The 13636-nt window shown below is 37.0% G+C and overlaps 1 protein-coding gene and 1 non-coding gene across 19 annotated transcripts in view; one reads left to right on the forward strand and one right to left on the reverse strand.

The window, feature by feature from the left end:
* The window catches only part of CAMK2D (calcium/calmodulin dependent protein kinase II delta), a 324627-nt gene that overhangs the window by 242095 nt on the left and 68896 nt on the right, over positions 1–13636 (reverse strand). The gene's annotated exons all lie outside the window — the stretch shown is intronic.
* LOC115896321 lies at positions 1812–1918 on the forward strand. Its single transcript, XR_004056203.1, has one exon. It is a non-coding gene; the product is annotated as a U6 spliceosomal RNA (small nuclear RNA).

The raw sequence follows: 13636 nt of genomic DNA on the forward strand, positions 1-13636 counted from the left end.
GTTGTCATTAGAAATCCTCATAAGCTAGGTTAACTCAAGCTCCCTTTTTAATAAGAATAGTCCTATGAAGAAGCTGCTATTAGGAGACAGGCTAAGCCACACACTAGAAATAAGCTGAGCAGTAGAGAAAGGTAGATCTGGGAGCTCTTTAGTAGGCTCTGGTGGGACACCGGGCAATGGACCCAACCTTACTGACATCACTTTCCTCAGCTGTAAGACATTAAATCATCATTCCCTAGGATCCTTGCAAGACTTCAAAGCCTTTTAGGCATCTATTCTCTTCGTGACATCAGTGGACTAAACTAAGATCTTTTCCGTTTCCGTGATTTTATAGTTGGTTCTGTGATTCTTTTATTTTTTTCAGTTTTTACATTTTAGTTGACACATATTATAATAATTGGGGTATCAAGTGATATTTTGATACATGCATACAATGTATAATGATCACATTAGTGTAATTTGCATATCCATCACCTCAAACATTTGTCATCTGTTTATGCTGGGACCATATAAAATCCTCTCTTCTACCTATTTGAAAATATATAATAAATTATTAACTATAGTTACTCTATACCCTACAGTGTTTTAGAAGACTAGAATTTAAATCTAACTAGCTGTGGTTCCGTAATTCTTAAAGGGCTAAGTGAAGCAAAGTAAATCCAGCCCACGGGCATTTCCTTCACCCAATTTTTTGAATATTTAAGTATAAAATACAAAGGCAGAAAATTGCAGATGTCATGAGTATACTGCACAATGATCCTTCATAAAATGAACACACATGTGATCAGCACGCAGATCAAGAAACAGATGTGGGTGCCATAACCAGCACCCGGAAGCCTCTCCTGCTCCCTGCCCCTACCTCCACACCGGAATAATCACTATTCTGATTTCTAATAGCAGCAATGTAGCTTGTTTTTATATAATACTTTATGTAATAGAAATAACACACTATGTACTGTGCCTTGTTTTTATTTTATCCCTGGAACACATTCCACTCACATAATGCTGCTTTGTGGTTCTAGTGCAACAACACTGTTAAGAGCTGCAAAATTTAAGACGGATGAGTGGAAAGATTAAAAAAAAATAAGGAAATATGAAAGGTTGTTAATGCTAAAGAGCTCATTAGACTTTCAAAGTCTTGTTCAAACAGATATAATTAACTCTGTGACCATAACGTAAATAAACAGTGTGCAAAATCAAAAGTAACTTAGGTTTACTAATACATATATGTCAAATTTTAGCCTCTTACCCTCTTCTCTACTAACACATGTGGTTGTTTTTTAAATACTTGCCTCTCCCCAGCCATTTTATTTTCTTTCTTAATTCTTCCCTAGATGTCAACCATATATTCCAGCCATATATTCTCTAGTCTCTGCTTTTCTGTCCTGATTTTTAAAGTCAATAATAACATGTAAAAGAAACCCACAGAAATAGTAAGTTATATCCCTTAACCATGGGTAGAGAAAAAGCAAATTTTTAAAAAACACTGAACTGAGATTTGACGACTCTGATTTCAGAACATAAAATCATTTTAAGCAAAACTTCTAAATGTAAACCACAAATTAAAGAACAAAGAAATACTAGCCCTCCATTACAATAGGAAATCTAATTTGGAAACACTCAGCATACAACTTACTTTATCAGATAAACTTCATAGTAGGTGTCAGACTTAACTAGTTTTTTAAGACAAAGATAACCAAATCTAAACTATTTAAGAAAGAATGAGAAAAAAGGAAAGGAAGAAAGGAGTAAAGGAAAGAAAATCCTCTCACAATGATTTATTTGAAGACCAGCTAAAGAAAAGTTACCTAGTGCTCGCTTCGGCAGCACATATACTAAAATTGGAACGATACAGAGAAGATTAGCATGGCCCCTGCGCAAGGATGACACGCAAATTCGTGAAGCGCTCCATATTTTTTTACCCCTGGGCATAACTTGATCATAACTATCCATTCTTATTTCATGATAGACCACCAAGTCTTTGTGTTCCACAGGAAGTCCTCTCCTTTGTACAAAGGTATAAAAGCTGGGGACAGTTCCCTTTGTCCCTCTCATCTGGCCAGCATCTGTGCGAGAACATTCCTCCCACCCTCTATCCTCAGTGCGGTACACACACACATGCACACATACACAGCAGGCCACTCTTAAATACGAGTGCTAAACATATACACCATGGAAGACTATGCAGCCATAAAAAAGGATGAGTTCATGTCCTTCATACGGACATGGATGAAGCTGGAAACCATCCTTCTCAGCAAACTATCTCAAGAACAAAAAACCAAATACTGCATGTTCTCACTCATAGGTGGGAATTGAACAATGAGAACACTTGGACACAGGAAGCGGAACATCACACACTGGGGCCTGTTGTAGGGTGGGGGGAGTGGGGAGGGATAGCATTAGGGAAAATACCTAATGTAAATGACGAGTTAATGGGTGCAGCACACCAACATGGAACGTGTATACATATGTAACAAACCTGCACGTTGTAACACATGTACCCTAGAACTTAAAGTATAATAAAAAATATAAATAAAAAAAAAAAAAAAAAAAAAAAAAAAAAAAAAAAAAGAAAAGTTACCTAAAGTGACTGAACATTTCTTCTTGGGTATGCTTTGTTTTAATATGAAAATATAATTTCCAAATTAATAAACTACAGAATATGAAACAAGTCTATTACAAAGAAGTCTAGTAATTTGTGGCTTGAGGATTTCCCTTCTACTAGTCCTTTTTCACATTATTATTTTTTTCTTTTTTAAAAACCGAGACAGTATCTTGCTATATTGCCCAAGCCAGTCACAAAATTTTTAAACATTAAGTTCTTGTCATTGTTCAGATTCTATGGAAGCAGATGCTGAGATGGCTTATAGGGTATAAGATATTTATATGGAAAACCTGTAAGATTTTATCAAATCTGTAAAGGAAAGGAGAAGGAAGAAAGATCAGGAAGCATGAGAAACAACCATGAGGCAAATCCAATGTCTCAAACTAGTGGAGCACTATAGAACAAATGCTGTCCATCAGAGTTGTCTAGTGCTGGGGTCTTAACTTGTAATCAGATGTGAGATGCCACAAGAGGATGGTTGGCTTTGGGAAGGCCAACTATGTGCAGCTGAAGCTGACTCTGACTGCTGGAGGCTCTGCTGACTGCCTTCTTTGGAGGGGCATCTGAATGGCCTATCTCTATGTCTGTTACAGTTCTTTCATAGGACATGAGCTTAAAAAAAAAAGTGTAATAGGTTCAAGAAGCTGAGTGGGACAAACAAACAAAAAGATATAAATTAGAGCAACTCTAGGGTAAGTTCCTCTTAGGAATTATCTGGCTATGGACTGCTGCTTTGATAGATGAGGACACTGAGGCACTCAGAGGAGGAAATCTGCCTAGTCACATAGAACAAACGTTCTTTGTGCTATGGAAAAACCTGTCCTTGGCCTGAATGTGGGTGACTCTCATTAGGATATGGAGTGATGGCACCATCCTGTGCAAGGACTAGACACAAATGAAGGCCTTTTAACTACAGGTCTGATTTATGGAACACCTTTCTCTGGGGCAGCACTGGGAACTTGGCTAGCATGGGCTAATTAATCTTCACCATCTCCCTGTGAGGAAGGTAGGTCTCAAAGACCATTCCCCTAAATTAGGAATCAGAAAGAATGAAGTACAAAAGGATTTCTGTAATTTTCCTATAATCATTCACTAAATTACGAAGTACTGGAAGACCCAGGTATTTCTGAGCTCCCTGTTGACTACATTTACTGAAGCAAATATTACACAAATATTACATTTTACTGATAGTCATCTTTAACCTACATTTCCTTCCCTTTATTCTTCCTATTATGTGCAATACTTCTGTATAAAAAGTGAAAAATGAGACACACTGTATGATACGATTTGGTTGTGTCCCCACTCAAATCTCATCTTGAATTGTAGTTCCCATAATTCCCACACGTCAGGGGAAGGACCTGGTGGGAGGTAACTGAATCATGGGGGTGGTTACCCCCATGATGTCATGATAGTGAGTGAGATCTCACGAGATCTGACGGTTTTATAAAGCGCTTTTCCCTCTTTGCTCAGCACTTCTCTCTCCTGCTGCCATGTGATGAAGGATGTGTTTGCTCCCCCTTCCACCATGATTGTAAGTTTCCTGAGGCTTCCCCAGCAATGTGGAACTGTGAGTCAATTAAACCCCTTTATAAATGACCCAGTCTTGGGCAGTTCTTAATAGCACCATGAGAATGGACTAATATACTGTATATTCTTCATTTTCAGTGCAAAGACAGTGAGTGACATGGCCAGTCCCAAGAAAACATTCACCAATCCCAGAAAACTTCAACACTATTTTGAGTAACAAAATCTCACCTCAAATTTTATGCTGAGTTAATTCCATGCTGTAAAAATAAGTGATCATAAATTCAGGGGCAAATATCATGGATAAAGACACCCAGATAATCCATTATTTAATCAAACTCTCTACTGAGATTCAAATGACAACTGAAATATGAATATTTTATTTAAATGACTTGTTTTACATATGCCAGGAAACATATTTAATTAAAAAAAAAAATAACAGCCTTTTCCAGTTCCATTTTGTCATTTGGATAGTTTTTAATTCCAGTTTGCTGGTTTCTCCAGCACAAAGGATATCTATACTCAAAACTAACATTCTCTACCAAAATATAGTAGAAAAAGCAGGGGATACAGGAACAGTGGATCTGAATTTAAATCCTATTTTACCCCGTCCTTTCTGGAGAAATTGCTAAGCTTAATTTTCCATGCATATATGATGGAAGATGATAATGCTGTACAGGTAACTGCAGGAATTAAGTCAGATTACATATGTTAAACTTTGCATCACAGAATAGGAGCTAAATGTTTTAGTTGCTTTGATATAAAATGAAGAGCAATCTTCAGTTTTAATTTATTCATTTTTTAAAAAAATGCCAAATATAAACTGCTTTAAAAGAAGAGGAAGGTATATGAGAAAGTTATTAAAATGTATTTTTATATGTGAAAAATTAATTTCTCATATAAATTTATAATTTCATATTGTAATTTATTAAAAAGTCACTCAGATTTTTATAAATTAAATTTTAAAATATAGCTTCATTTATTTTTTCAAATTTCAGAATATTATTCACCATTTTTATGCACTTTCAAAATTTATAATGAGTACTTTTTCTTCTTTTGGATTTGAATCTCTCATTTACTTCAGTACCATTCAGACTTCAACTTCTTGTTCAAGACTGAAAAAAATTATAATGCAATTATGAATAGGCCATTTCCTCCTTCTTTCTCCTCTACTCCAACTTAAGTACCTAGAATCCTCACATAATCTCCAATCTTTCTCACATCTATTTTACTAAAATTATGCAAAATATCTATAATTTGAAAATTAGGAATTATATTATCTTAGCATTTGGTTCAGTAAACACAAGAAAAGTGTTCCTTTACAATGACCATTATTCTAAGCAAATGTTTTAAATAAAATATTCTTCAATTGAAGTCAAAATTAGTCATCGAAGTTTTGCTGGAAGAAATAAGGACTAAAGTACATGGGGCCCTATGACTATAATAAACCCATCTGCATTCACTGCTTTACTTAGAGAAATAAAATACTCTTAGTTTCATCATGTTCAGTCATCTGCTAGCTACCCTAAATACACTTGAGTCACATGATCTATAATGCAGAAAACAATTAAGAAGGTATTTGGAAATTAGTTAATGCTCATCCAACATCAGAAAACTGCCTTTCTAAATTAAAGTGAAGAGTGAATAGAAATCTGAGGAGTGAAATATTTTAAACACAACTAATAGGTGTTATTTTACCCTATTCATGACATTTAATCGGTGATCTCAACTCCAGGTAATAGTCTGTGTGCACTTATTTTTCCCCACCCACTTCCTATCGTACACAGACTAAAGAAACTATCTCAAGTGGGTGTAATGGTTCAGTTTGAAGCATTTCAAAATCCTCCACCACCTGCACAGGAAACTGTGACTGAAAACCAGACAGCACCACAGAGTAGCACCAATGATACAGGAGCATGGTTGAGAGGTGAATCTGGTTACTAGACATTTGAATGAAATCAGCAGAGGGCACATGGTACTCCCAATGAAGAGCACATGGCACTTAAGGGCAAATAAACATCACCATACAATGAGAGAAGCGTGAAAACCAGAGTTACTTAGTAAGTGCTACGGGAACACAGATAAGAGAAAATACAATATAACAAGGCATAAAAGAGGTGAAGGCTGATATGGGATTTGAAGAATCAATAAGGGTTTTCTGGTTAGAAAAAGATGAAGTAAATTTCAGATAAAAGGAATAGCATGATTAACATCACAGAGTCAGAAAACTATTTGGAAGGTTTGGAGAACAGCAATAGTTTGATATACTTGCCTGTGGACAACAACCTCAAATGTGAGCAGGGAGAACCATAAAAAGCTAACAAATTAATCATGTGCTAATATGTTAAGACTTTCTGCTACAAGAAATATGGGTTTTGATCAGAGGCATGAGGAACCAGATTTTGTGTGCAACACAATATTATAGTTAAGCGTACAGATTTTAGAATTAGACTGCTTGGGTTCAGACTGACTTACCACTTAGGATTGTTTGTGACCTAGAGTGAGCTTTTTGACCTCTCTGTGCCTCAGTTTCTTCTTCTGTAAAATGGGGATGTTAACAGTACCTACTTCACGGAATTGTTGAGAGATTTATATAGAAAAAGTTAGAACAGTGCCTGGCACATAGGAAGCAACACAAAAGTGCTGGCTGTGAATGCTGTTTTTGAAAAACAGGGTTGATGACACTGTGGAGTACACAATAGAACCAGAGAATGAAAGTCTACAGGCAGGGACTTCAATTAGAAAGCTAATGAAAATTGTATCTGTAAAAATTAAACACATCTGTGAGTGCATTTCTTTGTAGAGCTATCCACATTGGATAGCCATGTATCATATAAACTAACACATCATACAAAATATATTTACATAAAAAGTCAGACACATGTATGTATATGCATGTGTATCTCCAAATCTCTTAGGCAAGCTCATAGATATGCCAGAATATAACACATAAAAACAAAAATACTCCCTACAGACAACCCTGTATGGACTGTATGTATAATGATAATTTCAAATTTAGTAAGTTGGAAGGTAAATGACTGAAGAGAATGACTGCTGTTTTCTTCTTTGTGTAACAGAGGACTTGCTCAGAACAAGGGAAGAAGATGACTACGCAGCTGCTGGGTAACAGCGTCTAGTCACACTCTCAGAGACTGAGGTCAGCAGGAATAGAGGATGCACACTGCACACTATGTCCCATTTTGCCTTTCTGCCCAGAAAGTCTCAGTTAGTGGAAAAGCTTCAGAAATCTTTACCAAAAAATCCATTTAAAATACTGAAATTCTACTTCTCAGAAAAATAGTATTACTCTTGTCTAGAAATAACATTCAGTCCTCAAAGTGCTATACTGTCATTACTTCTAAAAATAAACTGAGCAAATCCAAGTCTTGAGGTCAGGTTCAAATCATGTGCTGCAGCAATGACACAAGCAACAGCCCCACTCTGTCCCATGGGAGGCAGTGCATTCTCTGAGGGCCTGAGAGCACAGGCCTGCTGCTCCTCCTCTCTCCGTGGAAATAGCTGGCAGCAGATGACCAGACAGGCTGCTAAGGCAGAAGGGACTGAGCCAAGTCCTTCTCTCTTTGTTGATTCTCTTTAGCAAGGCACCTGGAGAGAGTAAACCAATGATAGGAGGGAGTCGCCAAATCCAGCAGCTTTTCCAGATGGCAGCTCAATTTTTCTCCTAGCATCCTCTAAATGATTTTCTAAGACCACCATCATGTGTAAGAATGCTTGATACCACCTTGTATCATTTGAACAGATACAAGTGACTTACATTTCCGACTTTTTTTTTTTTTTTGAGACAAGGTCTTACTCTGTCACCTAGGCTGTAGTGCAGTGGCACAATCTCTGCTCACTGTAGCCTTTGCCTTCCAGGGCTCAAGCAACCCTCCCACCTCAGTCTCCCGAGTAGCTGGAACTACAGGTGTGTGCCACAACACTTGGCTAATTTTCGTATTTTTTGGTAGAAATGGGGTTTCACCATGTTGCCCAGGATGGTCTTGAACTCCTGGCCTCAAGTGATCCTCCCAACTCAGCCTCCCAAAGTGTTGGGATTACAGGCATGAGCCACTGCACCTGGCCACATTTCAGACTTTAAATAGGAAACACATGAGCCCATGAAAGGTAATAAATTAGGTCTATAAATTGTGAAAAATTAGAGAATAACAAAATTAGGTAATATTACAAGAAGTCACAAGTAGAGACATTTTAATTTCATGTCAATGCAATTAATTGATGCTATAATAAAAACAATGTTTTTTTTGAGAAATAGGGATGATAATATTGTGGAGTATGGAACCAGAGAATGAAAGTCTACAAGCAAGGGCCAGGCACAGTGGCTCATGCCTGTAATCCTAGAACTTTGGGAGGCTGAGGTAGGTGGATCACTTGAGGTCAGGAGTTCAAGACCAGCCTGACCACATGGTGAAATCCCCATCTCTACTAAAAAATACAAAATTATCTGGATGTGGTGGCGCACGCCTGTAATCCCAGCTACGTGGGAGGCTGAGGCATGAAAATCGCTTGAACCTGGGAGGCGGAGATTGTAATGAACCGCAATCATGCCATTGCACTCCAGCCTGGGCAGCAAGAGCAAAACTTTGTCTCAAAAAAAAAAAAAAAGAAAGTCTACAGGCAAGGATTCCAATTAAGAGGCTGATGAAAATTGTATCTGTAAAAATTAAATGAATCTGTGAGTGCATTTCTATGTACGATTCCTGAAAATTGTTCATTTACTAGACTCAATAATGGATATCTTTGGTAACCAGTAAAGATAAACATTTAGTTAATATTTCCTCATTCTTTTTCTATGAAAATTGACAATTAAAATGATAAATTAGGGCTGGGCACCACACCTGTAATCCCAGCACTTTGGGAGGCCAAGCGGGGCAGATCACTTGATTCAGGAGTTCCAGATCAGCTTGGCCAACATGGTGAAACCTGTCTCTACCAAAAATATTTTAAAAATTAGCTGGGTGTGGTAGCGCGCACCTGCAATCTCAGCTACTTAGGAGACGGAGGCAGGAGTATCACCTGAACTTGGGAGGCGGAGATTGCAGTGAGCTGAGATTGTGCCACCGCACTCCTGACTGGGCAACAGAGACTCTGTCTCAAAAAAAAAAAAAAAAAAAAAGGCGATAAACTAAATGAATAATGAATAAATGCCAAGTCACTACACGTATTTGATTCTAAGCAAGATCTTTGCTATTAAAATTTAATTTTTATCTTGAAAGAAATGGGAATAATTTATCAAAATAATTTCAGATAGTAAACGCCAAATAACTGAAATTTATCTACATAGGAAATTGTCTACTTTTATTCTTTTTTATTATTTATTATTTATTAATTTTTATTATTATACTTTAAGTTCTAGGGTACGTGTGCACAGCATGCAGGTTTGTTACATATGTATACATGTGTCATGTTGGTGTACTGCACCCATTAACTCGTCATTTACATTAGGTATATCTCCTAATGCTATCCCTTCCCCGCCCCCCGCCCACAATAGGACCCGATGTGTGATGATCCCGTTTCTGTGTCCAAGTGATCTTATTGTTTAATTCCCACCTATGAGTGAGAACATGCGGTATTTGGTATTCTGTTCTTGTGACAGTTTGCTGAGAATGATGGTTTCCAGCTGCATCCATGTCCCTACAAAGGAAACGAACTCATCCTTTTTTACGGATACATAGTATTCTGTGGTGTATATGTGCCACATTTTCTTAATCCAGTCTGTCACTGATGGACATTTGGGCTGATTCCAAGTCTTTGCTATTGTGAATAGTGCTGCAATAAATATACGTGTGCATGTGCATGTGTCTTTATAGCAGCATGACTTATAATCCTTTGGGTATATACCCAGTAATGGGATGGCTGGCTCAAATGGTATTTCTAGTTCTAGATCCTTGAGGAATCGCCACACTGTTTTCCACTATGGTTGAACTAGTTTACAGTCCCACCAACAGTGTAAAAGTGGTCCTATTTCTCCACATGCTCTCTAGCACCTGTTGTTTCCTGAATTTTTTAATGACTGCCATTCTAACTGGTGTGAGATGGTATCTCATTGTGGTTTTGATTTGTATTTCTCTGATGGCCAGTGATGATGAGCATTTTTTCATGTGTCTGTTGGCTGTATGAATGTCTTCTTTTGAGAATTGTCTGTTCATATACTTTGCCCACTTTTTGATGGGGTTGTTTTTTTCTTGTAAATTTGATTGAGTTCTTTATAGGTTCTGGATATTAGCCCTTTGTCAGATGAGTAGATTGCAAAAATTTTCTCCCATTCTGTAGGTTGCCTGTTCACTCTGATGGTAGTTTCTTTTGCTGTGCAGAAGCTTTTTAGTTTAATTAGATCCCATTTGTCAATTTTGGCTTTTGTTGCCATTGCTTTTGGTGTTTTAGACATGAAGTCCTTGCCCATGCCTATGTCCTGAATGGTATTACCTAGGTTTTCTTCTAGGGTTTTTATGGTTTTAGGTCTAACATTTAAGTCTCTAATCTATCTTGAATTAATTTTCGTATAAGGAGTAAGGAAAGAATCCAGTTTCAGCTTTTGACTTATGGCTTGCCAATTTTCCCAGCACCATTTATTAAATAGGGAATCCTTTCCCCATTGCTTGTTTTTGTGAGGTTTGTCAAAGATCAGATGGCTGTAGATGTGTGGTATTATTTCTGAGGGCTCTGTTCTGTTTCATTGGTCTATATCTCTGTTTTGGTACCAGTACCATGCTGTTTTGGTTACTGTAGCCTTGCAGTATAGTTTGAAGTCAGGGTACCGTGATGCCTCCAGCTTTGTTCTTTTGGCTTAGGATTGTCTTGGTAATGTGGCATCTTTTTTGGTTCCATAAGAACTTTAAAGCAGTTTTTTCCAATTCTGTGAAGAAAGTCATTGGTAGCTTAATGGGGATGGCATTGAATCTATAAATTACCTTGGGCAGTATGGCCATTTTCACAATATTGATTCTTCCTATCCATGAGCATGGTATATTCTTCCATTTGTGTCCTCTTTTATTTCACTGAGCAGTGGTTTGTAGTTCTCCTTGAAGAGGTCCTTTATATCCCTTGTAAGTTGGATTCCTAGGTATTGTATTCTTTTTGAAGCTATTGTGAATGGGAGTTCATTCACATCTACTTTCTTTGTAGTAGTGTCCTCCACCACGGTTGTAGTAGTGTCAGTTTCTGTACTTCTTCTCAATTCTTTGTAAAAATACCTAAATATTGCTTACATATCTGAAAAGGTACAGGGACATACCTATGTTCCCAAGTTTTCTCTTACAAAAGTAATTAACTTTTTACTTCTCCTCTTTGCCAGCAACAAAACTCTCAAAATCTTAAATAAGGTATCCTTCTAATTGCCCTAATAATTCAAACATTTATTTAGGATCTCTAATTGTAAGAGATGATTTTTATTATACCTTTGATGCATTAACCTTTAAATTTAAGAAGGAAGCACACAGCTTACTTCTGGAATAAATTTCCTCCTGGAGTAATCGAGAATTTTGGAAATTAATTCTGTAAAAATTGTGAGCTACAACCCAAGTATCTGGACTCCTACAATGCTCTCAATGTATTTTTAATATGATCATTGAGGAAAAAGCCATCAGCCCTTATTTCTCAATGAGAGTCATTCTCATCCATATTGATTAGTGTGAGATTTTACACCAAGCTTTCATGAGTTTTAAGACAAACTTATTAAACACCTTTCTTATTTACAATACAGGTACGTGTATAAACACGCATACACAGACACTTCGAATTACTCAATTTTAAAATAAAGATATCTTTTTAAAATAATATAGGTAGACGGGACCATAAAAAATATAGCTCCAAAATATAAAACTCCAGATTAATGGATAGAAGTCTCCCAGGAAGGAAAAAAAAATCAACTATGTACATAATAAAACGTTTGCAAAATTCACCTGGTAACCAGCCAGGAGCCCCAGGAGCACAGGCATTCTCTTCTTTGAATGTGTATGATTGTGACCTTTCTAATCTGGGTATGGAAAATTATTAACTTTCTTCTCCCTTCCACATTTGAAAAAGATAATTTCAACAGTCCTCATGTTAGATTTCCATTCAGGTGTTACTGAAGTGGAGGAAAAACAAATATTGGAGTATGTGGTAACATTTTTATATGTTCTCAAGTAAAACCCTAGTAATACAATATTCACACAAAATGGGTGATGGGATGTTTTTTGACTTACTAACCATCAATTGGCCTTACATGTCATTTTCTGTGGCTTGTGGTCACAAACCCTCTTCTTAAGGGCAAGCCAGGTCATCAATCAAATCCTATTCAGATGGCTTAACCAACTAGCATGCAAACACTGACAGCCTAAAAATCTGTTAGGCCTTTTATTAGGTGCTCTGGTGACTGAAATGGGCCAATGGACACTGCCCTCCAACTCAAAATCAACAAGTCAGACAAAGGGTAGTAATATGGTTTGTACAAGAAAGAAGCCAGTTTATCTTATGACTAAACAACGAAACTTTCAGTCTCTAAGGGTTTTTATCTGGCACATGCTTCATATGAAATAAGAAACTCAAGAATTCCTTGGACACCCAACCACCAGCTGAAAATGGGGAGCTTCTGACTGTTCTTGTCAGTAACATAAAAGTGGCCAAATACAAATGGACTATTTTTATTCTCTTTTGTCTTTAAAATGAAATATTAAATCCCCAGGCACCCTATCTGTTTCCTACATCCCTTCTTGGTTCAATCATCACAGAGAATCTTGTGCAAACATTACAATTTAAGATACTTCTCTGTTACAAAATGATACATGAATTGTAACTAATAAAGCAGTACAGATAATAATATTTATATTTGCAAAATGAAACATACACACAGAGAGAAATAAAAGAGTCACTAGGTAGATCAGGCTCAGCAAAATAAAAGCATTTAATTCTCTTAATTACTAAATAATGACTGATTTCCCAGGGTTCCTAAATCTGAAACGGCCTTCCAGAAAATTCTGCACTCCAATGTAATCTAACAAAACTATATCTATTGCAAAACAGTCCAAAATTCTTGCCATACAAAAGCAGCATTAAGCAAACTAATGGATCTCTCCTTAACATTATGTATCTGCCAAACGTGTGTCCTTCACAAGGAGGTCTGTGGGTTCCCAGAATTTCATCTGGTACTAACTTCACTCAAAAGGGCTTAGAAGCTTTAGTGGGAGGGAGGCTGCATTCACCTTTCTAACTATGCCCAATCTTTAAATATGTGAGAATAAAATAGCTTTCCACCATTTTTCAGTTAAATGACATGCTCTCTGCTATACATACTTGACATTAAAAATGGCATAGTAACCTTCATCTATTTACAAAATTATCACCTTCATACACATTTCTAAAATTTGTGTCTCTAGCCTGACCTCTGTTCTGATTTCTAGACATTTCCAGCTGCCAGAGGTCCATCTCCAGATGGCTGTCCTACAAGGTACCTAAGAAGGACCCTCCACAGAACAGAACTCATCCTCTTCTAGTTCCTATTGCCCCAAC

This window comes from Rhinopithecus roxellana, chromosome 2 (genome assembly GCF_007565055.1).
Source record: "Rhinopithecus roxellana isolate Shanxi Qingling chromosome 2, ASM756505v1, whole genome shotgun sequence".
Taxonomy (NCBI): domain Eukaryota; kingdom Metazoa; phylum Chordata; class Mammalia; order Primates; family Cercopithecidae; genus Rhinopithecus; species Rhinopithecus roxellana.